At 40.8% G+C, this 17581-nt stretch overlaps 1 long non-coding RNA gene across 1 annotated transcript; it reads left to right on the top strand.

Annotated features, from left to right (window-relative positions):
- The first annotated feature begins 3778 nt into the window (after nt 1-3778).
- LOC121715522 lies at nt 3779-16791 on the top strand. The gene is made up of 3 exons (XR_006033618.1): nt 3779-3866; nt 4153-4157; nt 16782-16791. It is a non-coding gene; the product is annotated as an uncharacterized LOC121715522 (long non-coding RNA).
- The last annotated feature ends 790 nt before the right edge of the window (nt 16792-17581 follow it).

Genomic DNA, 17581 nt, shown 5'->3' with positions numbered 1-17581 from the left:
CTGCTACATATAGAACACAGATGTGTGTTATTAAAACCATCTAAATAGGAGAGAATGTTTACAGTACATGAATAAAACTAAACACAACTTTGAAATTCAGTATGTGATGTGAGATTACGTACTAACCAGAAATGCTCAACTGCATTTTTCATTGAGGCTCTTCCAGGCTGTGAGTAGACACACAAAGGCGGTTGTTGGAGGAAGGTGGAAAGTGCCGGAGAAAATACCGGCCCCGATAGGACAGGTAACACTGGTGGGGGAGAGGGAGTGATGAAAGTAAATAGATGAGAGAAAGAAAGTGAAGGCTGAGTCAGACACAGAGTAGCAGAGGAGTTTGTGTGTGTTCATACTGTATGTGTGTGTGTGTGTTCATGTTTGTGTGTGTGTGTGTGTGTGTGTGTGTGTGTGTGTGTGTGTGTGTGTGACCAAAAGTGAGTGAGAAAAAGGGAAAAAAAGAGGGAGACGGGGGGAACGAAAGAGAGGAAACTGCTCTGCTCGTGTTTGCTCAACAACATGTGCGGCGTTGTGATAAGAGACATCATTCCTCCGACTCATTAATCTACTGTGAACGGCAACCTGGCATTTTCAACAAACCAACCCTCTCTCTCTCTCTCCACACACACACACACACACACACACACACACACACACATACGCACGCACACACACGCACGCACACACACACACACGCATACAACCCTCTCTTTACAGCACCCTCCCTTCCTTTCCCAACACCTACAGCCCTCCATGTCTCTCTCAGGGATGTTATATTACAGACACACACACACACACACACATACAACTTCTGGCTGTCACAGACACATACTGGCTGGGAGTGCATTGCTTGAGGTTCAGGATTACGGTGATTTGTCGCACAGATTCAAATGCATGCCACCCCCAAAGAGCAATCCTGATGGCAACGTTGTTAAACACGCATGAATGCATATACATGTCCACATGTGATCCGTATGCTTTCATCTTTGCATTAAAGTCTCCAGGGAAGCCAGGCATCTTTAGATTATGCCTGTGCACATACACATGTGTATGCAGTAACATTTCTGTACCTGAATGAGTGGGTTGATTTGGTACTTTCTCCATTTCTAATCCTTCACTTAAACTCTAACCAATTGTGTTGTCAGATACAGGTGCACAGTGAGTTTAGATTTGCTATATCACCCACAAAGTGGAAATGCTCTGAAATTGACCTTGATAATCAATGCCTTCATTGTACTTTTTACTGTTTCAATGTACCGTTTTAAATATCCTCTTGAAGCACAACAACAACAACAACAACAACAACAACAACAACAAACAACATTTTCTGCTATCTCCAAAGCATAATAACTCTTTTCTCTTTGGCCCTTCCTCTCCACAACACAAGCAAATGGGAAGTGTGGCGTGAATGATTTTATAACCTGCATCCAAAGCCTCCTTGGAAGCCAGTCACAGAGAGAGGGAGAAAAGAAGAAGAGAAAAAAGGAGCCAGCACAAAAGATACATAAAGATGCCAGGCGACGGTAATTACACTGGGCAGCGACAGGCTATAGACACACTCATCCATCTCCCTAAATATTTCAATAGACACTTTAATTAAATCCCAGCTGTACAGATACCACGGAGGTGACAAATACAGAAGGGGACGTAATCATCCTTTTATGGAGCCCACACCAGAGAAATTATATCAATCCGTTCAAGTTCTTCACGAGAAATAATTACAGTGTGTGCCAAAACGCAAATTCAATAATACTTCAATTAAAAATAAAACTCTCTGTGCAATCTATGAACAGCAGTAAAGGACATGATATAATCTTAGCATTATAAATGGCTGATAGTTATGGCAGGGAATGGCAGTTGCCATCTGAAGAACAATGGATTAATCAATCATTTTGAATGAAAAGTTTTTGCTTTCATATATGGATTGCTTTTAGGATTGGACCAATTTTTTTCTGTGCACATAGACAACCATTACCATTGTGTAATACATTGCTTCTTTTGTGCCTCAAAAGTCTAAACATTGGCTCATATGCATTGGACAAAATGCTACTACAGTACGTTTGTGTCCTCTATATGGTACCACATGGTTTGTTAATAAAGCGTCTCAGTACAGAATGTATGCTGTCTGCAGGAGTGGTCAGTTACATTTGTGTCCCCATAGTTTTTACATTTGGGCTAGAGGCCCTGATCAGCCCACACCACCTCATGTGTGCTCATACACAGACACACACACACACACACACACACACACACACACACACACAGATACACATGCACAGTATACTCATGCTAACTCCCACACTTAAAACTAAGACTAACAATTTGTCTTACTTGTAAGTGCCTTAATATAGAATTTAAAAAAAAACATCTTTTTCCCCCTTTTTTGTTCAAGAACAAGCTAGACCTGTCGTTTCTGCAACCCAGCCACTTGTCTTCCACTGCCTTTACCCCATAATTGAGACAAGGTAAGATTCACTGTCAGCTAAAGGAGAATAGCTAGCAATTAGACGTTGCCAACCCTAGCTCACAGCAGTTGACTTTGATAGTTCTGCTTGTTTACCCTGCTTCACTAAGGCATCCTTCTTTTGTGATCCTTTGTCATTGTGAGTTTCAAAATGGAAACTTTTTCTGCTTTTCTCTCCAATACTATTGAATTACAGGCTTAGCTCCCCTTGCTTCCTAACCAATCCTTCCTATCTGCAGACAAGATTAAAAGCTATGAGAAAACTCAGCCCTCCTGTGTAGGTGCACACAATTACACCCACTTGTTTTTTGCCCAACGTGCTCTGAGCCAGTGCTTCTAAAGCCAAGTCAAATACTTGAAATGCATAGTATCTGTGCAGTTTCACACCTTATACCTATAGTCTCAGGATGAGTGTTTGAGAATGAGAGAAAGGGAGTCTAATTTCTTCCACTTACTGTCGTCGTACTGAGTTAGTCTGTGGCCAAAGACAACAAATTAACATCTCCCCCCTCTTTTGCACTGAACAATCGATTCAAGTTCAAGCCCAACAGGATCTTTTTTCCCACAACAAATACAGTGCTTTCCTGCGCACCAGACCAAACACAACTCTTTCTCCGTCCCTATCTCTTTCCTGCCCTCTTACTGTCCTCTGCAGTGCCCATATGCTTGTCTCATCTCTCTTCCCAAACCATTATTGATATCTATGGGAATGCAACCAACCACACACATTCACCACGCATTTTCTCTCAGGTTATGAATACATTCTCGGCCATAAAGCTAAACACACACACACACACACACTCACCCCATTCTACATCCCCATGGTACTTTGCCGAACAAAAATCAATGTTGACATTTCAACAACGATAAAATTGGAAAACCAGCGGAGAGAAGGACAAGATGAGGAGAGTTGCCATGACTGCAAATATCATGAGTACGAGGAACAATATGCCTCTCATGATTGGACCATGGGATCTCACCACAGGCACAGTCTCAGCTAAAATGTAATCAATGGCAGATTTCAGTGACCCCTCACTGGACCCCATGTTTACTATTGGTGACCTGGCAGGAAAAGCCCTTTCTTAGTGTTTTCTAAGCCTTTCAGGTCTTTGCACACAGAGTCCATAATTGTTGTGCGGAATTGTCAGATGATAAATAAATACAAATAAATACAGCCTCACATTGTGACAATCAAGTTTGCACACTGACTCTGAAACATTTCACATGAGTGAATGAGTGAGTGGAGAACTGAGAGTGTAACCTGCGTTGTGTTGACAGCGCAGCTCAGCCCAGCACTAGCTGGGACTTGAACCCACAATTTGCAGCACCTCAGATTGGGAGGCAAGCACGCTAGCAAGGGAGCTGAAACCCATGGGTGCTAGCATCTCTTACTAGCATGTCTCTTAAGGTGCCGGGAGGGTGGGTTACCTAACGTACATTTTGTACAGCTACAGTACATACCAGTTGGCCACCATTACAAATGTATGCAAATGTATGGATTTTAGTGAGCAAAGGCTTTTAACTTTTACATTTACATATTTCAGGACATTTACTCATGCACTACACCGTGCACTATAGTGAATAACAATAAATATTCACTACATAGTGCTCTAGTAATTATTGTATTTATTCATACTTCACATTCAGCCCGGTTAACACCAGAGCGCATCTCTAATGAGAGTGGGTCTGGAAAGGCTTCGTTGACTTACGACTTCCAGGGGCATAACCAGCAGTGAACTTTCTTGTTCAAGGGCGTGGGAAGGGGGGTGCTGAGGATGCTGCAGCCCCCCCTGCTGGCAGGAGATAGATTTTTAAAAAAGATTTTTTTTTTAATTATTATTATTACATTACATATTAGCAGACACTTCTTGACCAAAGTGACTTACATATGTCAGCTATATTACAAGGGATCACATTGTCCCCGGAGCAACTTGGGGTTAAGTGCCTTGCTCAAGGGCACAACTGTGGAAGCCAGGAATTGAACCGACAACTTTCAGGCTACTGCACGCTAGCCCAGCTCCTTAACCACTACACTACCACCGAATTACAGTAGTAATAATTACTAATTCGCTGTCTGACATTATTTATATTTTTGTATGTGAAATGATGAGTCAAATAGCAAAAAAGGGTTATGGATAGGTTCGAATATAGGCTACTAAAAATGAACAGTTATAGAGATCAACGTGAACGTGAGTCAGTTAGGCTACTGTAAGAACCGTAGCATGGTTTCAGCTATGTGATAGCGATCAAGTGTGTAGGCCTACGGTTGATATAGGCCTACATATTCTATGCGATTTACACGTTCAAAAAACGCATGGATAAGCTGAAAGAAACTAATAAATGTATAGCTAGTGAAATCATAGCTAGTGAAATCATTTCACTATCCTTGTCGCTAAGATAAAAATTATTAGGACACATAGGAGACGACACACTTTAGGTTATTCAGAAATGATTTGCGAGATCATTGCAGCCTGATTATTAGCCTATATTAAAGCTTATACCATGGTCTAGGTTGAAAAGGGTGTCATTTAAAAAGTGATATACTACACCTATAAAATTATTATGACGTTGCTTGACAATGCCTGAGTTAGTAGGCCTATGCTCTGTGACTTTCAACATTCCACAGCATTGCAAAAACAGCTGAAAAAACGAACAATTTTAACTCTAAAACTCATCTAGTATTAATAATTGATTTCATATTTAGTGACCATGGTATAAACGGGATAATGCCCTTCAATTCGTCCATTATCAGAAATAAATGGACTTCGCAAAAGCAACCGTCCTCCGCTTCGCATCGGACAGTTCACGCCTCCGCGTCGTCCATTTATTTCTGATAATGGACATCTCGTCGGGCATTATCCCTTACCTAACATCTCTGGTGTATTGTCGGACATCCATTATTTTTGTTATTCAGCACCCCTGGTCAAAAATAGGTTCCCGTGCGCCTGTTCTTGTTTTAAATTAAGTCTATTCAATCCCAAAGAAAATATACACACGTATCTGTTTAACCCTGTCCCCATTAGCGCAACCATGGGCGGACTGGCCATCTGGCATACCAGGCATTTTCCCGGTGGGCCGACGCACCTTTTGGGCCGATAGAATAGGCTATATATATAATTTAATCATTTTGCCCAACGATCGGCCCAAAGGAAGGACAATTAGCAGCCCATTGGTTACATTTCCATATTGACACTCAACTGATCCAATAACAGCTCATGCCAGGCCCCACCCCTCGCATTTTGGCTCAGAGCCAGGATTCTGTGAGCGCATCAAAAGTTAATCGAAGATGCCTACATGAAATTGCGGCGGGTGCCTTTAGTGACAATAGTGCAAGTAACACCAATGTAGAAGCTTCAAAAATACAATATTGCAAGTAGGCTAGCATATGTCAGCAACATGTTGAAGTTCGTTGAGTTTGAATGAGGATGTACAGTAAGCAAGCATACAGAGCAGAGGGACAGTGAGCTGGCTCAAGGGTTATAAATGTATTTTGTCGTGTTTAGTTGTGTAATGAAAGCACAGCTTTTATAGCCATCAATGTGTCTTTCCTTCTGGCTCTTTGACTATGAATTTGGTAACTATAGCGGACTATTTGACGTCTTTAGAACACTAAACAGGTGCAGGTGTCTTTAGAAAACTAAACAGGTGCAGGTGTTGAGTTTCTCCAGTCTAGATTTTTTGACGTCAATCACTCCTATGATGTAATGCTATTGTCTATCCAAAGTAAAATACCTGTTTCGAAGTTAACTGATGGCCAGATCAACTAAAACTCAGATTGTTTGCGCCTCCAAGTGGTGTGTGACGTAGGTCTGTGACGCGAGTTTGTGTGAAAGAATTAGATGTGCCCGACCGATTTGAGGGCCGCTTGGCCCAAATATGCCAGGGCCGATTTTTGGTCCCAGTCCGCCCCTGAGCGCAACCATTGGTTGTGTTGACTGCACTGCTCTATCTTATAAAGCCCGCCCCACACCAGATACAGTAAGTGATTGTGATTGGATCCTGGGTTTTTGGTGATTTGGAAACGAGCGTCAATACACTCCTTTTCCAGATGGACCAGCAGAGAAAATTCAAATTTGCTCACAGGTTTGTCTGGGTCAGGGGTCGGCAACCTTTTTTGCCTGTAGAGCCACTTTTACCATTTTTTTTTTTATCTCAGAAGAGCCACATGAAGTTTGGATATTTAACGTACAGTTACTTTCATTCAACAGAGGATTTTTAAATACATTTTCCACTAGTTTTAAAAGTAATGTGCAAGTAACTTGAAATGTAAAGTGGAATGACAGAAGTATAGGCCTTAAGCTTCCCATGTAGGCTAAACACCACCCCCTATTTTCCCAGTGTCCTTTGGTATGCAAAGTAATATCATAGTTAACAACACAACACTCAATTTTCGTTGACATGTCATTGGCGAAATTGAACATTAGGCCTACCAGAGATTAGATTTGGTGATGGCCTTGGAGTCTGGCTGGCTCATATTCAGTGAGGTGAAGTTTCATGCAGCAGGCTAGAGTGCCCGTACCATATACGGGTCTGAGTGCCCACGGGGACCCAGGTTCGAATCCGACCTGTGGTCATTTCCTAATCCCACCCCATCTCTCTCTCCGACTTACTTCCTGTCACTCTTCACTGTCCTGTCCAAATAAAGGCAAAAAGCCCAAAAAGAAAATATATATAAAAAAAAGAATTGAGGCTGTGGTCATTTAAGGGCAATTTAAGGGTGTTATGGATGTGACAGTTTTGCGCAGAATTGCCCTTAAACGTAAGCACAGGTTTGTCTTTATATTTGCCATATGTGAGAAAGATTTCTCAAATGCAAGTGGAATAGGGTTAACACATCAATACTAACTCGTTGCAGTGTGCGATATATAATGGGCAGTTCATTTCGCGTTTTCAGAATCAGTCTTCAGATGGAAACTTTCCCATTTCAGCCCGCTTGTGTTCGCACTCGCAAGCTGTGGTCACTGACGTTTCCTTTTTGATATTTTCCTTATCTAGCCTACAGAAAGCGCACACATCAACAATAACAATTAAAGTGTTCTCGTTGACTGAAATGCAGGGAAATCTGTGATTTTGTTTGATATTAACATGGCAACGAACCGTGAATGTAACAATATTGTGCAAGCTACGGTTATGGAGTCAAGTGAGGTGGAAAGTTATATAAATTACTCAGATAGACCTAAAATATTACATTTTGAAAATGAACGAACTAAAGTAAAATACATTTTAAATAAATACTCATTAATTATTTTCAAAAGCTGAGCTGCATCAGAGGGATCAAAGAGCCGCATGCGGCTCCGGAGCCGCGAGTTGCCGACCCCTGTTCTGGGTTCACCCAGGCTATCTATATTCTGCACTATGTAGTTAATGAGTAAATTGGATATAAGTACAGCACTATTCACTGTAGGGTGAATCAGTGGATGATGAGAGAGGCCATTGCAGAATGTTGCACAGCAAAGAGCCAGAACCTTCTGTTACATATGGGTACAGCAAGAACTTTTTACTTGGCCACTTGTGCCTGCATAGAAACTCAATGAGCTCTTCCGTAATGTGCTACACAATTGTCATATTCTAACTGTCACATGAGCCATCCTGAGCCATTTCCCATTAGTGGTCTAATTAACAAATTAACCCCATAGATTTTTTCTTCAAATTGACCCCATGAATTGTCCCAGAACCTCTCTATTACGTTTAATCACGTTGGTGACTTCCTCTGGAAGGCTTCTGACAATTTGACATTAATGGCAATGGCTGTGTGCTAATTGCAAAATGATTGTGCAGACTGTGTTGGTGCTTGCCCCGGGACCAGGGATTACACAGATTGAATTATCGGCCTGTGAGGTTTTAATGAGTGGGAGATTTCTCATAGCCCTGCTCATGTTTTTCGTTTTCATAAGCATTCCATCTCATTGCACCTATGGAGAGATGTATCAACCCCAGGAGACCACTTTTTTTAAGTGAATTATTTACCAGGAACTTTTGATATAAAAATCTCTGCCAGTAATGTAGGTTTGAAACCAGTTTAGAGCATTATCAGAGAGACCCACCCACTTCGCAAGGCGGTGAATTAGGATGCTATGATCAATGGTGTCAAATGCCGCACTCAAATCCAGAAGAATAAGGATTGAGACTTTGTTTGAGTCAGTAGCCAGTCTGAGATCATTGACTATTTTTACTAGAGCCGTTTCTGTGCTGTGATTTGATCTAAAACCTGATTGGAATTTTTCAAGGATACCGTTTTCGTTGAGGAAGGTATTTAACTGATTACAAACAACTTATGTAACTTATGCACAATGTATTGTGCATGGCATAGAGGAAGATGGGAAATGTCTTAAATGGTGTTATATCTCCTCCGGAGGGTATATGCTTATAGAAAATATGTAGTTTAGGGTGTTTAATTTGTTTCCCTTAATAGTGCAGGCCAAAATGTATCAGCTGTTCACTTGATTCGCCTATACAGAATAGAGGAGTATCTGTTATGCATGGCATGGAAGAAGATGGGACATAAGTTGATTGATGCTATATTTCATGTACAGTGCATATACTTTTAGAATATGTATAGTTTTGACTGTTCTATGACTTTGGTAAAACCATGACCCATGCATAGGCATGCATTGTTAATTATTAATCTTAAACTATATTTATTAGTATAGCATTTTTGCCAGATGTCACAACAATAGAGTCACTTGGAGGCTAACTGCAGTTATCCCATCTGCACCCTTCTGTCGAATTAGGACATGATCATGTCCATCTTCAACTTTGCCTTCACAATTTTCCTGCATTCACTAACATAAACATACTGTGCTGTCCGATTATTGTTTTAGACAAAAATTGTGCAAAGTAAAGGGGCATCATACAGGCCCCTCTGATTGGACAGACAGTATATCAGTCACCCCTGGGCAAGAGGTCAATTACTATAAGACTTGCAAAATGATGGACTGATACTTTAGTGTGATGTACTGTATGTTTCAGTGACCTCTAAATCAGATTACGTAAACACCAAAACCACTTTCCTAGGCTGAATAATGCCTAACTATGTGTTTGTACAGATTACACATTGTGGAACACTTACATGAAAAAAACTCTATTTAAAGATTCAACAACCATTTCCATTGATTCAAAGGGCCACAATGTAAAAATAGACACCAATTTTGCAACAAACCAGTCTGAAATAAGCCAAAGGAATTCACTCTTTGAAAATAAAAGAATGTTCCTCAACAATGCAAGATTCTAAAATTCCATGTTAAGTTAGATGGGGTCAGATATTCTTTAGAATGTGTATTCTACAACATTCTAATTACAGTTTTGTCAGTATTTGCTGAAGAATAATGCATAAAATAACCCTCATTTTAACATATTTCCACCAACTGGATTTTCATGGTCTTTTACTATGGTGTAAAGATCACCAATTGAAATATAAAAATGTGAAAATAAATTCTGTTGCAATTAGTTTTGGGTCAGACCTTTGCCTGGACTATTAGCTCTGTTTATATATGAACTATACGTAATTACATTATGACCTGTTTGCCCATGTTAACAAACAATTTCAAAAAACTTTTACAATACATTTTTTGTTTGTCTTGATGTAAGTAATCAACTCAGTAATTTTCATGGTGATACAGTATGTGAAGGTTAATTTTTTTCCCCTATTCACGTGAGAAAAATACTGTATAGGCGCATGAATAGGGTATATTTGGGTCTTTTTCGAAACTTTCCCCTATTGGGATTCTTCGGGGCTTTTTTTCCCTTACTCAGGACATATTGAGGATTCAAAATCAGTTAAGTTTGCTTGTGTTGCAATTTGTTCAACCTTGACCCCTATTTTGGCTTAAAATGACTGGACTATTTAGGGAGAATTCAGCTTCACAACTTCAATTGGAATTTCATACAGTTCAATGCTGTGTTATAGGTCAATACTCCACAGGACTTTTTGAAAAGCTGTAGAAAGATTGATTTATTTACTCCACAGGACTTTTTGAACAGCTGTAGAAAGATTGATTTATTTTGTTGTCCATATACTGTGCCAACATGTTCTGCCGAACAATTCGGTTTAGTTAATTAAGTTTCTCTCTCTCTTTCTCATTCTCTCCTTTAGCCTACATAGCCTAGGCTATAGCCTATGTGTTACCGTTCATTTTGGCTTTTGCTGAGAAACAAATACTGTAGTTCGCAACACACACTGAACTTGAATCAAACATTCTTTAGAACACAGCTCACATCTTCTTTTCACTTTTGAATGAAGTTCCAGTAGTTGCGGAGTGATATGAAAGACCTGAATTAGAAGCACAAACTCCGTTGCCATTGACAGCGGCCATTTTTTTTTTTCAGAGGTCCTTTAGTCGAAAATAATGACCGCTAAAACTTTGGGAAATCCCATTCATGTCAATACGGAATTAATGGACGAGGGCGAGGGGCAAAGAACTCCCCGACACACAGCGGAGTATAACTAGACACACCTCGAAGGCCGTTATCCCGCTTATCACCCGGATGCCACTGAAAACATGCAGTTCCGTTTAAAAAGAAGTTTTTAAACTAGTTCAGCTTTTTGTACAACTTTCATTGGCCCTATAACAGCAATAGCATGGACAGTTAGCTTGTTTACAGTTGATTTCATTGTTGTGAAGCCTGCCTCCAGGCTCAACCGTCGTCCTACTATCATTGTTATAGTTACCATTCATAAGCATTGATATGGAACGCCGATTCAACTTTTTTTAGCAGATCTACTTCATAGGTGTCCCGTTATTCAGAATTTAAAGCCACCCCGCCAGCCAATCAGAAAAGAGTATTTCTTCTCTCAGGGTGATAAGTAAGGGATAATGTATAGAACGCCGGTCATTATTGGGAAAATAAGTCCCGACAGGGCAAACCTTTGTTCCGCCCTGAAGGGACCTATTTTCCTAATAATGACCTGCGTTCTATATATTATCCTGCTTATTACACGGCTACTTGCCAAAATGACACAATAAACTCCCCACGATATGACTCTTTAGCCTACATATAGAGGAGTATCTGTTATGCATGGCATGGAAGAAGATGGGACATAAGTTGATTTTTTAGAACACAGCTGATCAACCGTCTGCTTTCACTTTTGAATGAAGTTCCAATCTTTGTGCAGTGATATGAAAGAATTGACTTAGAAGCACAAAGCCCATTTTCCTTGACAGCGGTCTGTTATACTTAGCAACGGTCTGTTATTGAGAATTAGCAGACCACCGAACGTTGGGAAGGCCCATTCAAGTGAATGGAGCATTCTGCAGCATTATGAAGAGCCGTGTAATAATAGAGGGTAATCTATTTACAACCTCAGAGACATTCAGATAGAATTGGGAATCAGCTCAGTATCATTGCCCTATATTTAGATGCTCACAGGGCATTAGGGTGAATAGATTAAGTTTGGCATTCATTTTCTATTGCCTTGCCTCAGAGAGTGAAGAACAGCAAAAGCATAACGATGACATTTCCCCCGTTGGAAAGTGCATGATCACATTCCATTAAAGTTCATATATTAAGAAGGCTGAATCCATCCTGTTAAATTATACCCACCCTCTCCACAGCGAATTTGAGATCTTACCCTCGGGTTCCCGTTTTAAATATCCATTAGCCCGAACCAACAGATACAAACACTTCTTCATACCATCTGCTGTTCAGTTACTGTAACAGTAACAGTACTGTAACAGTAACTCTACGACACGGAGATAAACCTCTGCCCCATACACTTCTCTTTCTATTTATTATTTTTAATTCTGTGCTTCGACTTATTTTAATTCTGTGTTTTGACTTATCTTGTGGAAGCGCGTGTGTGTGTGTGTTTATGTGTGTGTGTGTAACCTTGCATGCTACCTCTGCAAAATAATTGCCCTTCTGGGAAAAAAAAGTGTTACTACTACTACTACTACTACTACTACTACTACTACTAAAGTTCATATACGCAGACAGCTTCCCATCTAGAGAGATGCCCTCCTAAACTCAAGCCACTTACAGATGTGACTTAACCTACTCACACACACGTCCCCCAACACACACATGTACACACACACACACTCTCTTTTTCTCTCTCTCTCTCTCTCTCTCTCTCTCTCTCTCTCTCTCTCTCACTCTCTCCACACTTCCACACTTCCCTGAAGGGTGAAATGCAAATTTAATTACAGCTCCATTAGATCCTTTGTACTTTTGTCCCTCTTTCTAAATGAGAGGTTAATATGGGGACCTTGGACTATATGATGTGTTAATGGTCCCATAATAAATATTTTACCAATATACAGTTAGACCTCCCAGTAATGAAGTGGCTGCCTTTTTGTGTTCGCCGGAATGTAATGGCTCACTGCTGAAGGAGAGTTGAAGAAAAGACCACTCAGTTGCAGTCCATCCATACTCATCCATCTAGCATGAGCAACACAAAGATTCCTCAATGGAAAAAAAGAAAAAGAAAAAAAAAATCAAAAGACAAATTGGGTATTGTACGATCAAGTTTTTCCTTTTCCCTGAAATGCTGCGCCTTTTCTTCAATTGATGTACAGAGAATGGATTGTTGAGGGGGTGGATAGAGAGAGCAGATGAACCACAGGGATGGCCTTTGTCACAGCAGGGGAAAAAAGGGGGAGAAATGAATGTGTGGGGTGACTGGGGTTGCAACTGTCCAAGGCCCTGTAGGCAATAGGCATTTCAGATGAACCCGAGACAAAACCACATGCTGGTCATCACTTCCTGGGTGTGGGCTTTGCCGTTTGCAGAATCACACAGCTGTGAAAAAGCCGACTGGCATCCACAGAGTACTCAGCTGAAGTTCAGTTAAAGGTTTACAGACTGAGGAACAGAGAAGAACTTGAGCGTGGCAGTAAGCAGACATGAAAATATTATAAAGTTGGCATGCCATCCAAAGCCATCCCATGAATACTTTTGATACATCACGACAGTACCTGTGCTATAGTTCCAGGTATAGCCATGACCTATACAAGGAAAATGAATGTACAGTGAAAATGAAAGGCAAAAGGAAAATGAAACGGCCAAAAAGTCCTTAAACTCGAACTGTACAGTATTGTGCAAAAGGTATCCCTCATGTTATGGAGATTCTTTTGAAATGGTGGTCCAGTCCTTCAGTTATCACTCAAGAGGCACAGATCTATTCAATATTCACTTACAGTACAATTTCAATACAAAATTGAAGGTTCTTGCACAGATGTACTGCACCGATGATGATAAAACCGATGTTCAAATAAGAGTAAATACAATTTGCCGCTCATACTTGAGGGTCTTAAGGTTTGCAAGGTAGAACTGACCAGATACCCCTGATGTGTCTCTGAACTGGAAGGTATGTCAGAAGCCAGTTGAAGGTCAGAAGAGCTCTATAATGCTAATGAATGTTTTTCTCTTTAAATTCTGCACTCATATGGCCTGTAAACATCAACCATTTCCTTGCCAGTGCTCAGTGCTATCTAATTATCTGCTGATGATTCTGCATGGGAATATGACTGCTGGGATGAGGGACAACAAGAACGATACAAAGACTGATTTCTCCTCCCTGCTGCCCTTACAGTTGTCAGTGTTATGCCAGTGCCATGTGCCTGGTGGCTCTCTTGAAGCTTGAGAAGCTACAGTAGTATTTGTATTTTTCCCCCTTTTAGTTTTTAAAAAAACAGCCGTTATGTATATTAGGGTAACATCAAGCTCCCAGCACAAAATACAAATAAAAAAATAGTAACATTTGCGGCTTTCTCTGGACCACCAGAAAGCAGGATAAATAAATATATAAATAAATGGAAACACAAAAAATGCACACTGCTAAGCTACAGTAAGTAGGACAAACAACACGACCGCCAAATCCTATTTCTTTTCACAAATAACACATACAAGCACCCTGTCAGCAGAGACCAATGTTGTTTCTGTGGGAACAACATACGGTTCATGCTAAAAGGGTTGTCTCTCTGTGGTTCTCACTAAGCCTATTATGCAACCCCTCCAAAAAAGAAAATAATAATAATAATAATAATTTCAACTCAGCAATGAGTAAAAAAAAAGACATAACACGAGCTTCTCTCAAAGCTTGGAGCCTTTATGTCATTAGGGTTTACTAACCTAGTGCACTGAGGCAAGAAATGAGCTACACTCAGTGTTCTGTAACAATCTTATGATGTCTCGCTCCACTGGCCGGCAACAGAGTCCTTTGGAGCACGAAAGGGAACAGCGTAATGGCGGGGGTCCTCCGAAGGCCACGGTCAGGGCCCTGCTTGCTAAACATAAATAAGCAAGTCAATAAGGACAACACAAATAGTGGGCCTGCCTCTCCTCTGTCCTCTAGGAGAATGAGCCCTGTGGAGTGATTTGTGGAGGGTGGAGGTAACGTACCTGCTCCTGCTGCTGCTGCTGCTGCACCTCCTACCACCAGAAGGGAAATGATGAGACCGTTGAAGGACATCAATTATCAATGCAAATTAATACTGTATGTGTTGTAGTGCTACGTGACGTGCTCGCTCCATGGTTAACTCCTCTAAATGGGAACCCCGACCCCACCCCACCCCAGCCCAGCCCAGCCCAGCCCAGTCACCTAGCTCACATGCCTTTTGACATCAGTGTTCATTGCATTGCTGAGCAGTTTTAGAGAAACTGGCTCTTTACATTATTAACTGGATGGATGGATGGATGGATGGAGGAATGGAAAGAGAGATAGATGACAAATTCAAAACCCATACTGTTAAACTATTAAACTACAGGTCTGAAAATATTACATTTATTCATACTTGGAGAGATCATTTATCAGTGTTATACTGTGAGGAAGGAAAACAAAACAAGTTTCTGTTGATTTTCCTACTTGGCCTGAGGGTGCCCACCAGCCTTTGCTTCCCAGATTAAGTGGCCAGCACAAGTACAGTGTTTGTCATGTCAATGAACCACACCAGTATAAAATCACAATCATTAGTGGGACCTGGGATATGATGCTTCAGGCAATACAGAGAACCAGGACTGGATGTGTTAGAGGATGGTATATTTATTCAATAAGTTTCCAACACCAGCAAAGCTAGATCCACTAGTTTAAGTTTGCATTTACATTGATTTTTAAGACATTATATTAGCTGTGAAATCAAGCTCTTACTCATTTGAGTAATTTCTTATTTACATGAAATGAGTGCAAGAACATGTCATATTAGCAGGTCCCAAGGGAGTGCAGTGTGAAGCTATTAGATATGAAAGACGAAAAATACTACATGTAGTAGATCTTGATGTAAATATGCCGTCTAACTATGGACACAGTGTGGGTGTACATGGGACACTTTGTACAACCATGGGCACAAATGTATATGCACACTACGCTAAAATGTTTCAGTGCCCTCAAGTTCAAGTTCAATAATTTATTGCCATGTCAACATAGTTGATTGGAATTTGTCTTGGTGCCATTCCAGTTAAAAATACAAGACAATACACAAGACAATACATACATACACAGGAACATACAGAACATGAAAGACACAGAACATGAAAGACAATCACATAGACAAGCATTCAAGTAAAAATCTTCCCATAAAGTGTCTTGTGCAGTCTATAAAGTGCATATGAAAGAGGTAATTTTGTACAGGTTTGCTCTGCAAGGTGTCTGAGCATTAAGGAGCCTAATAGTGGCAGGGTAAGTACTATTGCAGAAGTGAAATATTCTACCCCTGAGACTTTGGACTCTCCCACCAGAGGGCAGTAGTTGCAAAAGGTACCTGGCAGGGTGGGAGGGGTCACCTAGTGCTTTCTGGGCTTTATGGCTAATCCGTGTGGCATAGATAGAGGCTACAGATGGGATGACATGTCCTATGATTTTGGATGCAGAATGCACCACCTTCTCCAACTGCTTCCTCTCTGAAGAGGTGGTGTTACCATACCAGACAGTAATGGAGAAGACAAGCACACTTTCCACTGTAGCTCTGTAAAATTGGAGCATTGCATCCCTAGCTACACCAAACTTCCTTAGCTGGCGCAGAAAGTGAAGCCTCTAGTGGGCTTAGCTTATAATGAGGTTGGTGTTGACCTCCCACTTTAGGGACTGACATATGGTGGTGCCAAGGCATTTAAAACTAGACATTCTCTCCACTGCCTGGTCATCAATGATCAGAGGGGAGTGGGCTACTGTATTTTTCCTAAAATCTATGATCAGTTCTTTTGTCTTGTTGACATTTAAAAACAGGTTGTTCCCCTTACACCATACCTCTAAGGCTGCCACTTCAGATCTGTAATCTGACTCACAATTCTTACTAATAAGTCCCACCACAGTTGTATCATCGGCATATTTGAAGATTTTCACATTCTCAGAATGGGACACACAGTCATTGGTATATAGAGAATAGAGCAGAGGAGAGAGGACACATCCTTGTGGGGCCCCAGTGTTGAGAATACTGGGTTTGGAGAACAGATTGTCTATTTTCACCCACATTATTTTCACACTCTTGAGTGCCAATTCAAACAATATGTTTGAGGAACATGTCTTAGTGCCCTTAGTGTAGTAAACGTAAGGCAACACCCTATAAGGTGCCCCTTAAAATGCTCTATACTTGCCGTTCCCTTTGTGTGCTCATCCATTGGAAAAGGGTGCCAAGTGTCCTATGCTGCCCCTACATGACAGTGTTCCAAAGGGTGTCATTTCCAATACATAATGCAGTGGAATGCAGCCCTATAAATTGTACTACATGTGAGAAAGAAATGCCATTGACGGAGGTCCTCTAGCGGATAAAAAGTGATGGAGTTAAACAAAGGACGTCCCTACTTGCATCAATTTAGGAACGTTTCATATTGGATGCCCCTGCAGTGAAGAATATGTGGTAGGTGACCCTTAGAATGGGATGAACTTGGGAAAGGAACAAATCCCAGGAAAATGAGATGTAGTACCCTAGAGTACAATCTTCAGTTACACTTGACAGTATCGACATAAGAGCTATGCATAAGAGTGACATGACATTGTCATGAATGTGTCAGAAACAAGTCATAAACGTTTATGACATAACGCTTCTGTTATTACCGGAAAGTGACCTTCATTTTTTGTCATAACGGGTTAGGTTTAGGTTTAGGGTTAGGATTAGGATTAGGGTTAGGATTAGGGTTCATGTGTTATGACAGTGTCATATGTTCATGACAGTGTCATGTCACTCTTATGTT

Source organism: Alosa sapidissima, chromosome 8 (genome assembly GCF_018492685.1).
Source record: "Alosa sapidissima isolate fAloSap1 chromosome 8, fAloSap1.pri, whole genome shotgun sequence".
Lineage (NCBI taxonomy): Eukaryota > Metazoa > Chordata > Actinopteri > Clupeiformes > Clupeidae > Alosa > Alosa sapidissima.
The sequence above is the reverse complement of the archived record's forward strand: the minus strand, read 5'-3'. Positions and strand labels throughout refer to the sequence as shown.